The sequence below is a fragment of the Sapajus apella genome, unplaced genomic scaffold, assembly GCF_009761245.1.
Source record: "Sapajus apella isolate SASKATOON/1434 unplaced genomic scaffold, GSC_monkey_1.0 scaffold13, whole genome shotgun sequence".
Classification (NCBI taxonomy): Eukaryota; Metazoa; Chordata; class Mammalia; order Primates; family Cebidae; genus Sapajus; species Sapajus apella.
In genome coordinates this window covers 450,202-467,681 of record NW_022436953.1, presented here as the reverse complement: position 1 = coordinate 467,681, position 17,480 = coordinate 450,202, and positions in this window count along the sequence as shown.

Below are 17,480 nucleotides of genomic sequence, written 5' to 3'. Positions count from 1 at the left end.
AAAAAAAAAAAAAAAAAAAAAAAAAAAAAAACAAACAAACAAAAAAACACTCCAAAAATCAGCAGCATGTGGTAGTACAGGCCTGTAGCCCCAGCTACTCGGGAGGCTGAGGTGGGAGAATCGCTTGAACCCGGAAAGCAGAGATTGCAGTGAGTTGAGATGGTACCACTGCAATCCAGGCTGGGCAACAGAGGAGTGAGACCATGTCTCAAACAAAAAAGAGAAAGAGTAATTCCCGCAGAGCCTGCTGTTTGGGAGCCTGGAGTTTTTTTTTTTTTTTTTTTTTTTTTAACCTATTGGCTTTCTCAGGTTGAATGGAGTTTTATTATTACCTAAGTCAGTCTCCCCCAGCATTCCAAGATTGTATTTTTTTTAAGGATAATGTAGTAGGTAGGGGCCAGTGGGTCAGGAGTGGTGACTGGTCTGGTCAGAGGTGAAATCATAGGGAGTTGAAGTTGTCCTTTTGCACTGAGTCAGTTCCTGGGTGGGGGCCACAAGCTCAGATGAGCCAGTTTATGGATCTGGGTGGTGCCAGCTGATCCCTCAAGTGCAGGATTTGTAAAATATCCAAGCACTGATCTTAGGTTTTACAACAATGAGGTTACCCCCAGGAGCAATTTGGGATGGGTCAGGATATTTTAGCCTCCAGCTACTTGACTCCTAAACCATAATTTCTAATCTTTTGGCTAATTTGTTAGTCCTACAAGATCAGTCTAGTCCCCAGGCAAGAAGGGGGTTTGTTTGGGAAAAGGCTGTTCTCATCTTTGTTTTAAACTGTGAACTATAGCCTGGACACAGAGGCTCATGTCTGTAATAGCAGCACTTTGGGAGGCTGAGCTGGGCAGATCACCTGAGGTCAGGAGTTCGAGACCAGCCTCGCCAACATGGTGAAACCCTGTATCTAACAAAAATACAGAAATTAGCCAGGTGTGGTGGTGCACACCTGTACTCCCAGTTACTTGGGATGATGAGGTAGAAGAATTGTTTGAATCTGAGAGGCAGAGGTCACAGTGAGCCGAGATTGTGTCACTGCACTTCAGGCTGGGTGACAGAGGGAGACTCCGTCTCAAAAACAAAACAAAAACAAAAAACCCATAAACTACTAAGTTCTTCCAAGAGTTAGTTTGGCCTATGTCCAGGAATTAACAAGGACAGCTTGGAGGTTAGAACCAAGATGGAGTTGGTAGGTCAGATCTCTTTCATCGTCTCAGTTATAATTTTGCAATCATGGTTTCAAGATAGTTTCCTGGCTAAGGCTGGTCTTCACTTGAAGACCTTCAGGAGGCAGAGGCAGGAGAATTTCTTGAGCTCAGGAGTTTTAGACCAGCCTGGGAAACATAGTGAGACCTTGTCTCTACCAAAAAAAAAAAAAAAAAAAAATCACCTGCACGTGGCAGCCTACTCTGTAGGCTGAGGTGGGAGGATAGCTTGAGTTTGGGGGATTAAGATTGCAATGAGTTGTGATCATGCCACTGCACTCCTGCCTGGGTGCCAAATGAAACAGTATCCTGTTTATTGCATATCTCTGCTGACTGAAGCAATGCAAATACTCTGGCCTTTAGGTATGCAAATTGTTCCGATGGGTGGCCGGACAAATTACTTCCAAATTCCTATGTGAATAAAGTCAGTTTTGTATCTATTTATAAATTCATTAACATATTCTTGATTGACCAATTCATGTGGGATTCTTTGAATTCTCTTTTGAACTGGTTATAATACTTTACTGATTCCCTCATTAACCAATGAGTTAAATTAAATCTTGATGGGTATCCACTTTAGATTTGCATGACAGTCATGATTTTATCTCAAAAAATATTATCCTTTAATGCAACTGACAGTATATTACAAACATTTCTTTCTTCTTTTTTTTTTTGTACTACAAATATTTCTTTAAAATTTATTCATGAGTAGCTGGGTGTGGTGGCTCATGCCTATAACCCTAGCACTTTGAGAGGCTGAGGTGTGCAGATCACTATTGCGAACTCAGGAGTTCGAGACCAGCCTGAGCAACGTGGTGAAACCCCATCTCTACAAAAATTAGTCAGGCATGGTGGTGAACACCTGTAGTCCCAGCTACTTGGGAGGCTGAAGCGTAAGGATCGTTTGAGCCTGAAAGGTGAATGCAGTGAGCCCAGATAGTGCCACAGCACTCTAGCCTGGGCAACAAAGCAGGATACTGTCCTAACCAAAAATTCATGAATATATATTTATTTATTTGTTTTTGTGAGACAGAGTTTTGCCCTTGTCACCCAGGCTGGAGTGGAATGGCACAATCTTGGCTTACTGTAACCTCTGCCTCCCAGGTTCAGTGATTCTCCTGCTTCGGCCTCCCAAGTAGCTGGGATTACAGGCTCATGCCACCATGCCCAGCTAATTTTTGTATTTTTAGTAAAGACGGGGTTTTGCCATGTTGGTCAGACAAGTCTTGAACTCCTGACCTTAGGTGATCCATGTGCCTTGGCCTCCCAAAATGCTGGGATTACAGCCGTGAGCCACCATGCCCAGCCCATTTTAACCATTTTAAAGTGTACAGTTCAGTAGCGTTAAAGTATATTCGCATTGTTGTGCAACAGATCTCCAGAACCGCTCCACCTTGCAGATGTTAGTTCTGTCTCATTGCTCTGATTTCTTAGGGACTCCAATTTTATAAATGACTGTTCTTTGCCTCTCCTCTCTCTGTCTTCCCATCTTATCATGTTTTCTAAAAATCTCTTTTCATTTCCATAGTTGTTTTTCTGTCTTCCTTGCCAGCTGGGCTCCCATCTCAGGTATTTACTTTCCTTCTTCTTCTTTTTTTTTTTTTTGAGATGGAATGTCGAGATCTTGGCTCAATGCAACCTCTGCCTTCTGGATTCAAGTGATTCTCCAGCCTCTGGAGTAGCTGGGACTACAGGCGCATGCCACCACACCGGCTAATTTTTTGTATTTTAGTAAAGATGGGATTTCACCACGTTGGCCAGGATGGTCTGGATCTCCTGACCTCGTGATCCGCCTGCCTCAGCCTCCTAGCAAAGCTCCTCGCAGCTTCCTAGTGCCAAAGCACTGGGATTACAGGTGTGAGCCACCGCACCTGGCCTCTTTCTTTCAAGTGTAGCACCCAATGACTTTCTTTCTTTCTTTCTTTTTTTTTTGAGACAGAGTCTCGCTCTGTCGCCAGGCACCAGGCTGGAGTGCAGTGGCGTGATCTCGGCTGACTGCAACCTCCGCCTCCCGGGTTCAAGCAATTCTCCTGCCTCAGCCTCCCGTGTAGCTGGGACTATAGGCGCACGCCACCACACCCAGCTAATTTTTTTGTATTTTTAATAGAGACGGGATTTTACCAAGTTGGCCAGGCTGGTCTGGAACTCCTGACCTCAGGTGATCTGCCCACCTTGGTCTCCCAAAGTGTGGGGATTATAGGCGTGAGCCACGGTTTGCATTTCTAAGAATCCCCCAGGGGATGCTGATGATTTAGTGCTCACACCTTGAAAACAACCTTCGGAAATTGATGTGGTTCTCTCACCAGACCCCTCACCACCACCTTCATCAGTGGCAGCCCATGGCCCTGAATCTCCTCCGGGAAAGCAAAGGCCAGCTCAGGTAACTTCTGCTATCTAAGCCAGGCTCCTGTGCTTGGGATGGCTCAGCAGAGATTTCTGGTTGCCGAATTGGCCTGGAGGAAACTAGGCTCAGGAGAGCAGTGTTGTCACCTATGCTGGTTTTTTGGTGTGTATAGTCACTTATTTAGTAGTCATCTTCAATATTATTACAGATGGGCACTTGCTCTAGCTTCTAACTTCCAGAAGCCCTTGGTGACCACACCTGGCTGGAGGTCCAAAGTACTCTGGGAAAGGCTGGCCTTGCTGTCGGGGTGATGGGCAGCAGGGCCTTCCAGTGGCTTCACATTCTGGAATTTCTCTTTTCTTTTTTCTTTTTTTTTCTTTTGAGACGGAGTTTCGCTCTTGTTATCCAGGCTGGAGTGCAATGGTGCGATCTCGGCTCACCGCAACCTCCGCCTCCTGGGTTCAGGCAATTCTCCTGCCTCAGCCTCCTGAGTAGCTGGGATTACAGGCACGCGCCACCATGCTCAGCTAATTTTTTGTATTTTTAGTAGAGACGGGGTTTCACCGTGTTGACCAGGATGGTCTAGATCTCTTGACCTTGTGATCCACCCGCCTCAGCCTCCCAAAGTGCTGGGATTATAGGCGTGAGCCACTGCGCCAGGCCTACATTCTGGAATTTCTCAAACAGGTTGAGCAACAAGCTTCAGAGAAGTGGGTGTGTGTACCAAGGGATGGGAAGTTCTCTACGGCATCATGGTGCTGCTGGCCCTTCTTCACCAGCTCTCAGATCATCCTTTCCTACTTCTGCCCCAAACAACCTCCTCTCCAAGAGGTAATTCTCCTGTTAAAAAGACAGCCTCCTCACGTTGGTTTCCAGGTTATGAGACCTGAGTGTGCCTGGGATACCCAGCTTTTTTTCATGGCCTTCATTTCCCAGATGAGAAAACTTCAGGATCTATCATTTTTGGTGACAACATTTCTTCTTCAACAAAGAAAGTTGGATGGGAAAGTATGGCAGTGATCAGCTGGGCATGCGGGCATTCCCAGGTGAGGACGGCTCAGAGCCTGGGATGCTCAGGATGAAGAGTCAGGGACCATGGCTTGATGATGACTTGGTTGATGTTTCTTTCAGTCTCAAAGATGTGCCTACAGAGGGTTGCATCTACTTTTTCCAATGGTGTCCTTGCTCTATTGCCAAGTGCAGGAGAGACAAGCTTAGTGATACATATTTGTCATCCAGCTGCATAAGCTCAGAGCTCATTGGCCGCTGGTCATCTTGAAAAGCCCATTGATAAATTTTATAGCAACAAATTTGGAATGGATTAATTCCAGAAAATATTGAAAGTAGAAGGCTCTTCCCATTCACAAATCAAGACTTTTCTTTTTTTTTTTTTTTTGGAGACGGAGTTTCGCTCTTGTTACCCAGGCTGGAGTGCAATGGCGCGATCTCGGCTCACCGCAACCTCCGCCTCCTGGGTTCAAGCAATTCTCCTGCCTCAGCCTCCTGAGTAGCTGGGGTTACAGGCACGCGCCACCATGCCCAGCTATTTTTTTGTAGTTTTAGTAGAGACGGGTTTCACCGTGTTTACCAGGATGGTCTCGATCTGTTGACCTCGTGATCCACCCGCCTCGGCCTCCCAAAGTGCTGGGATTACAGGCTTGAGCCACCGTGCCCGGCCAAGACTTTTCTTATAAAAATCTGACTGCTCTTAAAATTGGTTGATCTTGGAAATTCTGGAGAATTATGATTTAGCAAGCCCAGAAAAACCTGTCCATAGAAACTGAAGCTCTGGCTGGGCATGCTGGCTCATGCCTGTTATCCCAGCACTTTGGGAGACTGAGATGGGAGCATCACTTGAGCCCAGGAGCTTGAAACCAGACTGGGCAACATAGGAAGTCTCCATCTCTGCAAATAATAATAACAATAAAAAATAATTAAAATTAAATTAAAATTAAAAAGAAAATAAAGAGAAGAAAGAAAATAAATGAGGCTGGGCCTGGTGGCTCATGCCTGTAATCCCAGCCGTTTGGGAGACCAAGGTGAGTGGATCGCTTGAGCTCAGGTGTTCAAGACCAGCCTGGCCAACATGGTGAAACCCCATCTCTAATAAAGATACAAAAAATTAGCTGGGCGTGGTGGGGGATGCCTGCAGTCCCAGTTACTTGGGAGGCTGAGGCAGGAGAATTGGTAGAACCTGGGAGGCGGAGGTTGCAGTGAGCCGAGATCACGCCATTGTACTCCAGCCTGGGTGACAGTGCGAGATTCATCTCAAAAAAAAAAAAAGAAAAAGAAAAAAAGAAAGAAAATAAATGAGAGAGAGAGAGGAAGGAAGGAAGAAAGAAGAAAAGCAAGCAAGCAAGCAGAAACAAAAAGGGAAGGAAGGAAAGAAAGAAAGGAACGAAGAAAGAGAGAAAAAGGCTGGGCGAGGTGGCTCACACCTTAATCCCAGCACTTTGGGAGACCAAGGCAGGCAGATCACCTGAGGTCAGGAGTTTGAGACCAGCCTCGCCAACGTGGTGAAACCCTCATCTCTACTAAAAATACAAAAATTATCTGGGCATGGTGGTGTTGTGCCTCTAATCCCAGCTGCTCAGGAGGCTGAGGTAGGAGAATTGCTTGAACTCAGGAGGTGGAGATTGCAGTGAGCCGAGATTATGCCTTTGCACTCGGGCCTGGGTGACAGTGTGAGACTCCATCTCAAAAAAAAAAAAATAAAAAGAACGTAGGGAAGAGAGAGAGAAAGAGAGAGAGTGGGAAAAAAAAAAAGGAAGAGAGAGAAAGAAAGAAGAAGGAGGGGAAGGCCGGCAGGCAGTCCTTAGGGGGCTCAGGGGTTATTTTACCAGAACTAGCCCAGCAGTGCACAGTGCCACCTAGTGGTAAGCCTGCACCAGAGGGACCTTCCTTCTGGAAAGCGTGTGACTGCAGGGAAGGGGCTGGACCACTGAGGGTAAAATACCCCCTTGGGTGAGCTAAGACAAAGTTTGGCAGCAGATGCGACACATTACATCCTCTCTGATTTCTGAGGTCTTGCCTCTCTTAGCTTACAGTTTCCTCTTCTGTATAATAAGGGCAGCCAGGTGAACTTGAAGTTCCCTTTCTGGACTGTTTCTTTATATGGATCAAAATCCCCCTCTAAAGCTTCCTCTCATACTTCCCCTTTTTCTACTTGCAAGTAAAGAAGACGCTAAAATGAAAGTATTATGAAATGAGAATTTTATTCTTAGTTCAGGCTGTGGAACAGTGCTTAAGTAAGATTTATTTGGCAGAAGTGTAAATTGCATTTGGACTGCAAAATGAGGTTCTAGAACACGGAGCATGCTTAGAAAACGATATGAGAATGTTACATTTTTCCTGCGAATTTTTTTCTAAATTGTGAAAGCCACATTACAGAAGATTTGAAAAACAGAAGGAGTAACTGCTTCTATCACTGACATTGTGGACATGCTTCCATTTGCCTTTTTTTTTTTTTTTTTTTTTTTTTTTGAGACAGAGTTTCGCTCTTGTTACCCAGGCTAGAGTGCAATGGCGCGATCTTGGCTCACCACAACCTCCGCCTCCTGGGTTCAGGCAATTCTCCTGCCTCAGCCTCCTGAGTAGCTGGGATTACAGGCACGCACCACCGTGCCCAGCTAATTTTTTGTATTTTTGGTAGAGACGGGGTTTCACCATGTTGACCAGGATGGTCTCGATCTCTTGACCTCGTGATCCACCCGCCTCGGCCTCCCAAAGTGCTGGGATTACAGGCTTGAGCCATCGCGCCCGGCCCTTTTTTTTTTTTTTTATTTTAATGGAGTCTTGTTTTGTTGCTGTGTTGCCCAAGCTGGAGTGCAGTGTCACAATCCCAGCTCACTGCAGCCTCTCCCTTCCCAAGTTCAAGAGATTCTCTTGCCTCAGCCTCCCGAGTAGCTGGGATTACAGGTGCCTGCCACCATGCCGGGCTAATTTGTGTGTGTGTGTGTGTGTGTGTGTGTGTGTGTGTGTGTTTGGCAGAGGAGTCTCCCTCTGCTGCCCAGGCTGGAGTGCAGTGGTTCGATCTGGACTCACTGCAACCTCCACCTCCTGGGTTCAAGTGATTCTCCTGCCTCAGCCTCCTAGTAGCTGGGATTACAGGCACCTGCCACCATGCTGGCTAATTTTTGTATTTTCAGTAGGATTTCACCATGTTTGCCAGGCTGGTCTCGAACTCCTGACCTCAGGTGATTCGCCCACCTAGGCCTCCCAAAGTGCTGGGATTGCTGGGATTACTGGCCAGAGCCATCGTGGATGGCAATTTTTGTGTTTTTAGTAGAGACATAGTTTTGCCATGTTGCCCAGGCTGATCTTGAGCTCCTGGGCTCAAGTGATGTACCTGCCTTGGATTCCCAAAGTGCTGGGATTACAGGCATGAGCCGCTATGCCTGGCCTGCTTATATTTTTTTCTATGATTTTTTTTATCCCTATCCTTTGTCCAGTCTATGAGCTTGTTTATATATTTCTTTCTTATTAATTTCATAATTCTTATGAATTTCTTAATTTGAAGCAGATACATACAAAATATATTTTAATTTTATATATATATATATATATATATAGTCTCCCAGGCTGGAGTGCAATGCTGCGATCTTGGCTCACTGCAACCTCCACATCCTAGGTTCAAGTGATTCTCCTGCCTCAGCCTCCCAAGTAGCTGGACTACAGGTGTGTGCCACCATGCCTGGCTAATTTTTTTGTATTTTTTTAGTACAGACAGGGTTTCACCATGTTAAACAGGCTGGTATCAAATTCCTGACCTCAGGTAATCCGCCCGCCTCTGCCTCCCAAAGAGCTGGGATTACAGGTGTGAGTCACCATGCCCGGCCAGTTATTTATATTTTAATAATATTTACACTTTGTTATATCTTGCAAATATTATCTTCCAGTCAGTTTATCTTTTGGCTTTGTTTAAAAAAATGTATTTTCACTGAATGCCATGGCTCATGCCTATAATCCCAGCACTTTGGGAGACTGAGGCATGTGGATTGCTTGAGGACAGTAGTTCAAGACCAGCCTGGTCAATACAGTGAAACCCGCCTCTATTAAAAATAGATACAAAAAATTAGCAGGGTGTGGTGGTGCACTCCTGTAATCCCAGCTACTCGGAGGCTGAGGCGCTACTCAGGTGGCTGTCTACTAAAAATACAAAAAATTGGCCAGGGTTGGTGGCTCACGCTTGTAATCCCAGCACTTTGGAAGGCTGAGGTGGGTGGATCACAAGGTCAAGAGTTCAAGACTAGCCTGGCCAACACAGTGAAACCCCATGTCTACTAAAAATACAAAAATTAGCTGGGTGTGGTGGCAGGCACTTGTAATCCCAGCTACTCAGGAGGATGAGACCAGAGAATTGCCTGAGCCTGTGGAGGCGGAGGTTGCAGTGAGCCAAGATCAAACCACTGCACTCCAGCCTGGGCGACAGAGCTAGACTTTGTCTCAATAAATAAATAAATAAATAAATAAATAAAATACAAAAAATTAGCCAGGCATAGTGGCGGGCACCTGTAATCCCAGTTACTCCGGAGCCTGAAGCAGGAGAATCGCTTGAACCTGGGAGGTGCAGTTTGCAATGAGCTGAGACCGTGCCACCGCACTCCAGCCTGGACGACAGATTGAGATTCAATCTCAAAACAAACAAACACACACTCTTTATATGTGTACATATGCCTGTATATGGATAGAAGAAAACATTAAAAGATACACCTCATAAGATTATCATTAGTTTCCTCAAGGAGAGGGAATTGGAAGGTTGAAATGTAGGAAGTGAAGATTATGAATTTTTATTTTACAGATGTGTATTTTTTGAAATATAGTATCAAGAAAAAAATCACATTACTAACTGGTTAATTTTTTTTTTTAAGACGGGGTTTCACCATGTTGGTCAGGCTGGTCTTGAACTCCCAATCTCAGGTGATCCACCCGCCTTGGCCTCCAAAGTGCTTGGATTACAGGCGTGAGCCATCACGCCCGGCCGTAACTGGTTAATTATCCAAAAAGTAGACAAATTGTTTAGACTATGGGAGGTAGAAGGATTGATACCCATGTTTTTCCACTTTGGGAGGCCAAGGTGGGCAGATCACCTGAGGTCAGGAGTTTGAGACCAGCCTGGCCAACATGGTCAAGCCTGGTCTCCACTGAAAAATACGAAAAAAAAAAAAAAATTTAGCCGTGATTGGGGGTGGGCACCGGTAATCTCAGCTACTCCAGAAGCTGAGGCAGGAGGATCACTTGAACCCGAGAGGCAGAGGTTGTAGTGAGCCAAGATCATGCCATTGCATTCCACCCTGGGTGACAGAACAAGACAAACAAACAAAATTTTTTAAAAATCAGGATGGCCAAAGGGAGGATAATGGCCTCGTACATCAACAGGTTGGCAGATTTGATAGTCTTGTGTGCTGTCAGGGTAGAAGTAGAAGCAGTAGACAAGAATTTCAGGAGGGCTAATTTTAGCACAATATGATGTAAGTTTCTAATCACTAGAAGTGACCAAAAACTGAAGCATCTGTCACATGGAGTTTGAGTTTTCCATTGCTAGAAATATTCAAGCTGGGGCTAGGTGACCGTCTGTTGTGTGCAGTGAAAGAAATGTCTAAATTTGACTGGAGAATGCACTAGATGACTTTGAACAGCCTCCCAATGCTAGAATTCTATGATTGTGGTAACTTCATTAAAAAATTAAAACCTTCATTTAAAAATAACATTGTAAATGAAGGGCCTGAAGAATCAGAAAGAACATCTACAATATACAAAGTCATCAAATACATAAAGGGAATTATTGTATGATAGATGTGACATTTTGAAGAAGCAAGGAAAAGATTGATAATCCAGTAAATAATGATAAAGCAACTTGAATTATGGAGAATATAAAATTAGTTTTCTTCCTCATTCTTTACCAACATGTTCTTTATGGATCAAAGTTTTACTTGGTAAAAAGAACGAACTATTAAAAATTGAGTCAGATAATAATGGCTGCACTGTTTTTATTATCTAGGAGTTGGAAGCCATTTTGAAGGAATATATTAAATCCAGAGGCCACAACTTAAGTAACTGGAAAATTTGACTCACAAAATATATTTCTATTGAAAAGAATACTATTGAAGTCAAAAGATACACAGCAAAATAAAATATTTATTTTTTAAAGGGACAGGGTCTCACTATGTTTCCCAGGCTGCTCTCAAACTCCTGGACTCAAGCAATCCTTTCATCTTGACTTCCCAAAGTGCTGGGATTATAGGTGTGAGCCACTGCATCCTGCGTGAATATTTGTAAGAGCTACTTTGCTTCATATGGAAAGAGTTCTTAAAAATCAACAATTTAGGCTGGGTACGATGGCTCATGCCTGTACTCCTAGCACTTTGGGAGGCCAAGGTGGGTGGATTGCTTGAGCCCAGGAGTTCAAGAACAGCCTGGGCAATATGGTGAAACCCTATCTCTACAAACAACACAAAAGTTAGCTGGGCATGGTGGAGCATGCCCATGGTCCCAGCTACTCAGGGGGACAGAAATGGGAGGATTACTTGAGCCCAAGAGATCAAGGCTGCAGTAAGCCATAATTGCATCACTGCACTCCAGCTAGGATGACAGAGTAAGACCTTGTCTCAAATTAAAATTAAAATTAAAAATTAAATAATTTAAAGATGAATATCCTAACAACAAAATGGGCAAAGCTCATGAACAGATAAATCATATCGAGAAATATTGACCTTTACATACTTGAAAAGATAGTTTCATTCATAGTGAATTCCATTTTTTCTTTTTCTTTTTTGTTTTTGTGAATTCCATTTTTCCATCAAGAAGATTGAAAAGTATTAAAAAGTTTGATAATGCCAAGTATTGCCACGAAGATATAGAGAAATAGGTAATCCTGTATCTTGTAAGTAGAAATGTAAATTAGCATAATATTTTGGAGAGTAATTTGATATTACTGTAACTTTTAAATGCATGTACCATTTGTTCAACATTTTAATTCTAAGGATTTATCATATAGCTTTATACTTTTGTGAGTGTATCTGAATGTGCAAAAAAATATGATAGGGGTGGAGATAGGGATCCAAGATGGCTGAATAGGAACAGCTCTGGAGTGCAGTTCTCAGCGAGAACAATGCAGAGGGTGAGTGAACACCGCATTTCCAAACGAGTTATTATTGCCCACAGACCAGGAGATTCCTGGGTTGAAAAGCACCATGAGTTTCCAGCATGGCTGTTTCAACTGGCAACTCACACAAATCTGGGCGGCCATTTTAACTGGCACCTGGAATGCCTGGGAGGTGGAGCCACCTATTCAATTGGAAAAAAAAAAGGGGGCTGAAACAGGGAAAAAAAAAAGAAATTGAAACATATTAACCCCAAAGCAGTGTCAATAAGTCAGGGAAGAAGAGGAGGCATTGAAAAATACATTTTTAAATTGTTTTCTTTTTTTGTTTGAGATGGAATCTCACTCTGTCACCTGGGTTGGAGTGCAGTGGTGTGATCTTGGCTCACTGAGACCTCCACCTCCTGGGTTCAACTGATTCTCCTTCCTCAGCCTCCCAAGTAGCTGGGATTATAGGCACATGCCACCAAGCCCAGCTAAATTTTTTGTATTTGTAGTAGAGACAGGGTTTTACCACGTTGACTGGACTGGTCTCAAACTCCTGAGCTGAAGCAATCTGCCTGCCTCAGCCTCCCAAAGTGCTGGGTTACAGGCATGAGCCACCTTATCTGGCCCCTGGTCTTCACTTGTAATAGGTACACAATAATTATTTTTTAATTCATTTTTTACAATAATTATTTATTTAGTGAATGAATGAATAAACAAACATTTGAGGAACAGTCTGATGTGTTAGAAAGACAACAGGCTTGGAGTTGCATTGTGCTGTGTTGAATCTTAGCTTTTGGGTATGTGGCCTTAGGTGAGCTACTTGACTTCAGTATCCATCCCAAAAATGGGTTCACAATTCCTCTCCTTAGAATCATTACATAGATGAAATGAAACAATGCATGTGCATGCTTATGTCAAAGCTGGCATTCTTTTTCCTTTGGGTGAACGTGTAAGGTAGCTCATGTTAAGCCTAACTTCTACTATAAAAGGGGAAATCCCTTGGCTGGGCGCGGTGGCTCAAGCCTGTAATCCCAGCACTTTGGGAGGCCGAGGCGGGTGGATCACGAGGTCAAGAGATCGAGACCATCCTGGTCAACATGGTGAAACCCCATCTCTACTAAAAAAAAATACAAAAAATTAGCTGGGCATGGTGGCACGTGCCTGTAATCCCAGCTACTCAGGAGGCTGAGGCAGGAGAATTGCCTGAACCCAGGAGGCGGAGGTTGTGGTGAGCCGAGATCGCGCCATTGCACCCCAGCCTGGGTAACAAGAGCGAAACTCCGTCTCAATTAAAAAAAAAAAAAAAAAAAAAAGGGAAATCCCAAAAGAGGACTCATAAAACCAATGCCAGAGACTAGAGCATAAATTCCATATTATTCTTTGGGGTAACTTCTGTTCCTCTGTGCTGCATTCTGGGAATTTTCTTCTGACCCCTGCTCCATTCACTGATTGATTTGGCTGTAGCTAATAAGGTATTAAACCCATCTTTTGAATTGTTTTTGTTTTTGTTTTTTTCTGGGACAGAGTCTCACTCTGCTGCCCAGGCTGGAATGCAGTGCATGATCTCTCTCTGTCTCTTTGTTTTCCTCCAGGCTGGAGTGCAGTGGCGTGATCTCTCCAGACTGCAACCTCCACCTCCCAGGTTCAAGCGATTCTACTGCCTCAGCCTCCCAAGTAGCTGAGATTACGGGAGTGCATTACCACGCCTAACTAAGTTTTGTAGTTTTAGTAGAGAAGTGGCTTCACCATGTTGGCCAGGCTGGTCTCTAACTCCTGGCCTCAAACGATCTGCCCACCTTAGCCTCCCAACCATGTGCTGAGTTTTAAGTTTTTATTATTATATGTAATATGTTAAAATACACATAATATAAAATGTATTTTTTTCCTGAAAACATGTCAGGTTCACATAAAACTTATTTTAAAACTTTTTAAAGTGTACAGTTCTGTAACATAAGTACATTCACATTGTTGTGCAATTATCACATCCATCTATCTGCAGAACATTTCATTTTCCCAAACTGAAACCCTGTACCCATTAAACCAGGGTACACAGGCCGGTATGGTCCCTGGCCTGTTAGGAACCGGGCCACCCAGCAGGAGGTGAGTGAAGAGTGAGGAGCAAGGCTTCCTGTTTACAGCCACTCCCCATCATTTGCATTACCACCTGAGCTCCGCCTCCTGTTAGATCAGCAGCGGCATTAAATTCTCACAGAAGCACGAATTATATAGTGAACTGCACATAGGAGAAACCTAGGTTGCTCACTGTTCATGAGAATCTAATGCCTGCTGATCAGTCACTGTCTACCATCACCTCCAGATGAGACTGTCTAGTTGCAGGGAAACAAGCTCAGGGCTCCCACTGATTCTGCATTATGGTGAGTTGTATAATGATTTCATGACGTATTACAGTGTAATAATAATAGAAATAAAGTACACAGTAAACGTAAGGCATTCAAATCATCCCAAATTCATCTTCCTCTCCTACACTTGTCCATGGAAAAATTCTTCCACGAAATCAGTCCCTGGTGCCAAAAAGATTGGGGACTGCTGCATTAAACAGTAACTCCTGAGTCTCCTCCCCCAACCTCAGCCCCGGTAACCATTGTTACACTTCCTGTCTCTGTGAATTTTGCTACTCTAGTTACCTCATATAAGTGGAATTACACAGCGTTTGTCCTTCTGTATCTGGCTTACTTCACCCAGCATATCTTCAGAGTTCATCCAGGTTGTAGCATGTGTCAGAATTTCCTTCCTTTTAAAGACTGGATCATATTCCGCTGTATGTATGTCACATATTTTGTTTATCCTTTTATCAGTGAATGAACATTTGAGTTGTTTACACCTTTCAGCTATTGTGAATAATGCTGCTATGAACATGGATGTACAAATATCTGTTCAAATCTTTGCTCTTAATTCTTTTGTATGTATTCCCAGAAGTAGAATTGCTGGATCATATGATCATTTTGTTTAAATTTTTGAGGAACCATTACAGTGTTTTTCACAGTAGCTGTGCCATTTTACATTCCCCCCCAGCAACCCCAACATCTCCACATCCTCATCAACACTTGTTATTTTCTGTTTTGTTTGTTTGTTTTTTGTTTTGAGGCAGGGTCTGGCTCTGTGGCCCAGGGTGGAGTGCATGGGCATGATCTTTCCTCCCTGTAATCTCTGCCTCCCGGGCTTAAGCCATCTTCCCGTCTCAGCCTCCCTAGTAGCTGGGACCACAGGCGTGTGCCACCCCACCTGGCTAGTTTTTGTACTTTTGATAGAGAAGGGATTTCACCATGTTTCCCAGGCTGGTCTTGAACTCATGAGCTTGAGTGATCTGCCTACTTTGGCCTCCCAAAGTGCTGGGATTACAGGCATGAGCCACTATGCTCAACTTTCTGTGTCTTTGATAATAGTCATACTACTGGATGTGAGTGGTATCTCATTTTGGTTATCATATTTTTGAGTTATAGATTTTTCTATTCATTCTTTATTTAGAGTTCAGTATTCAGGCAAAATTGTTAGCTTTGCTTTTTCTTTTTGAGACAGAATTTCACTGTGTCACTCAGGCTGGAGTACAGTGGTGTGAACATGGCTCACTGCAGTGTTGAACTCCTGAGCTCAAGCAATCTTCCTGCCTCAGCCTCCCAAATAGGTAGGACTACAGGCATGTGCCACCATGCCCAGCTCAACAGTGTCAGTCCTGTCTTTTACGTCTTTGACCGTATGCTTACTAAGCATAGGTATGTGACCAAGTGAACGTGACAACTCCATCATCTGGTTCTCCTGTGGGTCTGTCTCCATATCTGTTTTTTCTCTTGGTTTTCATGTTGTCTTGTCAGCTCAAGTGTTTGGCTTCTTAAAAAAAATATTGAACTTTGTACCTGAAATAATATAGAAATATCTTGAAGCTTAGGATTATGTTATTTTCCTCCGGAGAGGCAGTGCTAGGGCGCTAGCAGTCCAGTATTGCCAAATCCAGTTTCCGTGACTTAGGTGATACAAAGCTGGGCTCTGTTTCTGCAAGGGTGGCTTTATATCTCATTTACCCGTACTCTGAAGGTAGCGTTTTGAGGCCCTAATGCCAGAACAAGGTAGGGAAGCTGTGAGGTACCCCAATCTGTTGTATCCTTAGACTCCAACTTGTATCCCTTAGCTTCAAAGCCTGTCCAAAAGCGCAGCTACATTTTGAGCCTCTTAGGCACCTCTCTCTTCCAGACAAGGTCTCACTCTATCATTCAGGCTAGAGTACAGTGGAATGATCATGGCTCTCTGTAGCCTCGACCTCCTGGAGCTCAGGTGATTCTCTCACCTTGGCCTCCTAAGTAGCTAGGACCACAGGCATGCACCACCATGTCTGACTAATTTTTGTATTTTTTATAGAGACAGTGTTTCGCATGTTGCCTGGGCTGGTCTGGAACTCCTAGGCTCAAGGGATCCACCTGCCTCAGCCTCCCAAAGTTGTAAGAAATGATAGGCATGAACCACTGTGCCCAGCCAAGACATCACTTTTGTAATTGACAGTTTTGGCCAAGTGCAATGGCCTGTAATCCCAGCACTTTGGGATACTAAAAACAGAAAAATTAGCCGGGTGTGGTGGCATGCATGTGTGGTCCCAGCTACTCAGGAGGCTGAGGCAGGAGAATCGCTTGAACCTGGGAGGCAGAAGTTGCAGTGAGCTGAGATGGCGCCATTGCACTCCAGCCTGAGTGACAAAACAAGACTCTGTCTCAGAAAAATAAATAAATAAATAAAATTGACAAGTTTTTCCCAGAAGAAAAGTGGCCCAAACTCTGGGCTTTCCTCTCTGAATTTCCATCATCTTTCAGTTTTTGGTCTCATAATTCTTTATTTCCTTGCTAGGTCTCTTAGTACTTTTAATGTTTACCCAAACTTTTTGGGTTATCCATAATGAATAGATAGTTTATTTTATTTATTTTTTTGAGATGGAGTCTTGCTCTGTCACTCAGGCTGGAGTGCAGTGGAGCAATCTCGACTCACTGAAGCCTCTGCCTCCTGGGTTCTAGCAATTGTCCTGCCTCAGCCTCCCAGGTAGCTGGGATTACAGGCATGCACCACCACACCTGGCTAATTTTTGTATTTTTAGTGGAGACGGGATTTCACCATGTTGGCTAGGCTGGTCTCAAACTCCTGACCTCAGGTGATCTACCCATCCCAAAGTGCCAGGATTACAGGTGTGAGCCACTGTGTCCAGCCATGAATGTATAGTTCAAATACCTAATCTACCGACTTTGCCTTTTAAAACAGTGCCTGGCTGGGCACAGCAGTTCAGGCCTGTAATCTCAGCACTTTGGGAGGCCAGAGCAGGAGGATTGCTTGAGTATAGGAGTTTGAGACCAGCCTGGGCAACATAGTGAGAACCTGTTTCTTCGAAAAATTGAAAGAAAATTAGCTGGGCATGGTGATTCCTGTCTGCAATCTTAGCACTTTGGGAGGCTGAGGCAGGAGGATCGCTTGAGCCTGGAAGGTTGAGGCTGCAGTGAGCTATGATTGTGCCACTGCACTCCAGCCTGGGCTACAGAGAGACCCTGTCTCAAGAAAAACATAAGTCAGGCCGGGCGCGGTGGCTCAAGCCTGTAATCCCAGCACTTTGGGAGGCCGAGGCGGGTGGATCATGAGGTCAAGAGATCGAGACCATCCTGGTCAACACGGTGAAACCCCGTCTCTACTAAAAATACAAAAAATCAGCTGCGCATGGTGGCGCGTGCCTGTAATCCCAGCTATTCAGGAGGCTGAGGCAGGAGAATTGCCTGAACCCAGGAGGCGGAGGTTGCGGTGAGCCGAGATTGCGCCATTGCACTCCAGCCTGGGTAACAAGAGTGAAACTCTGTCTCAAAAA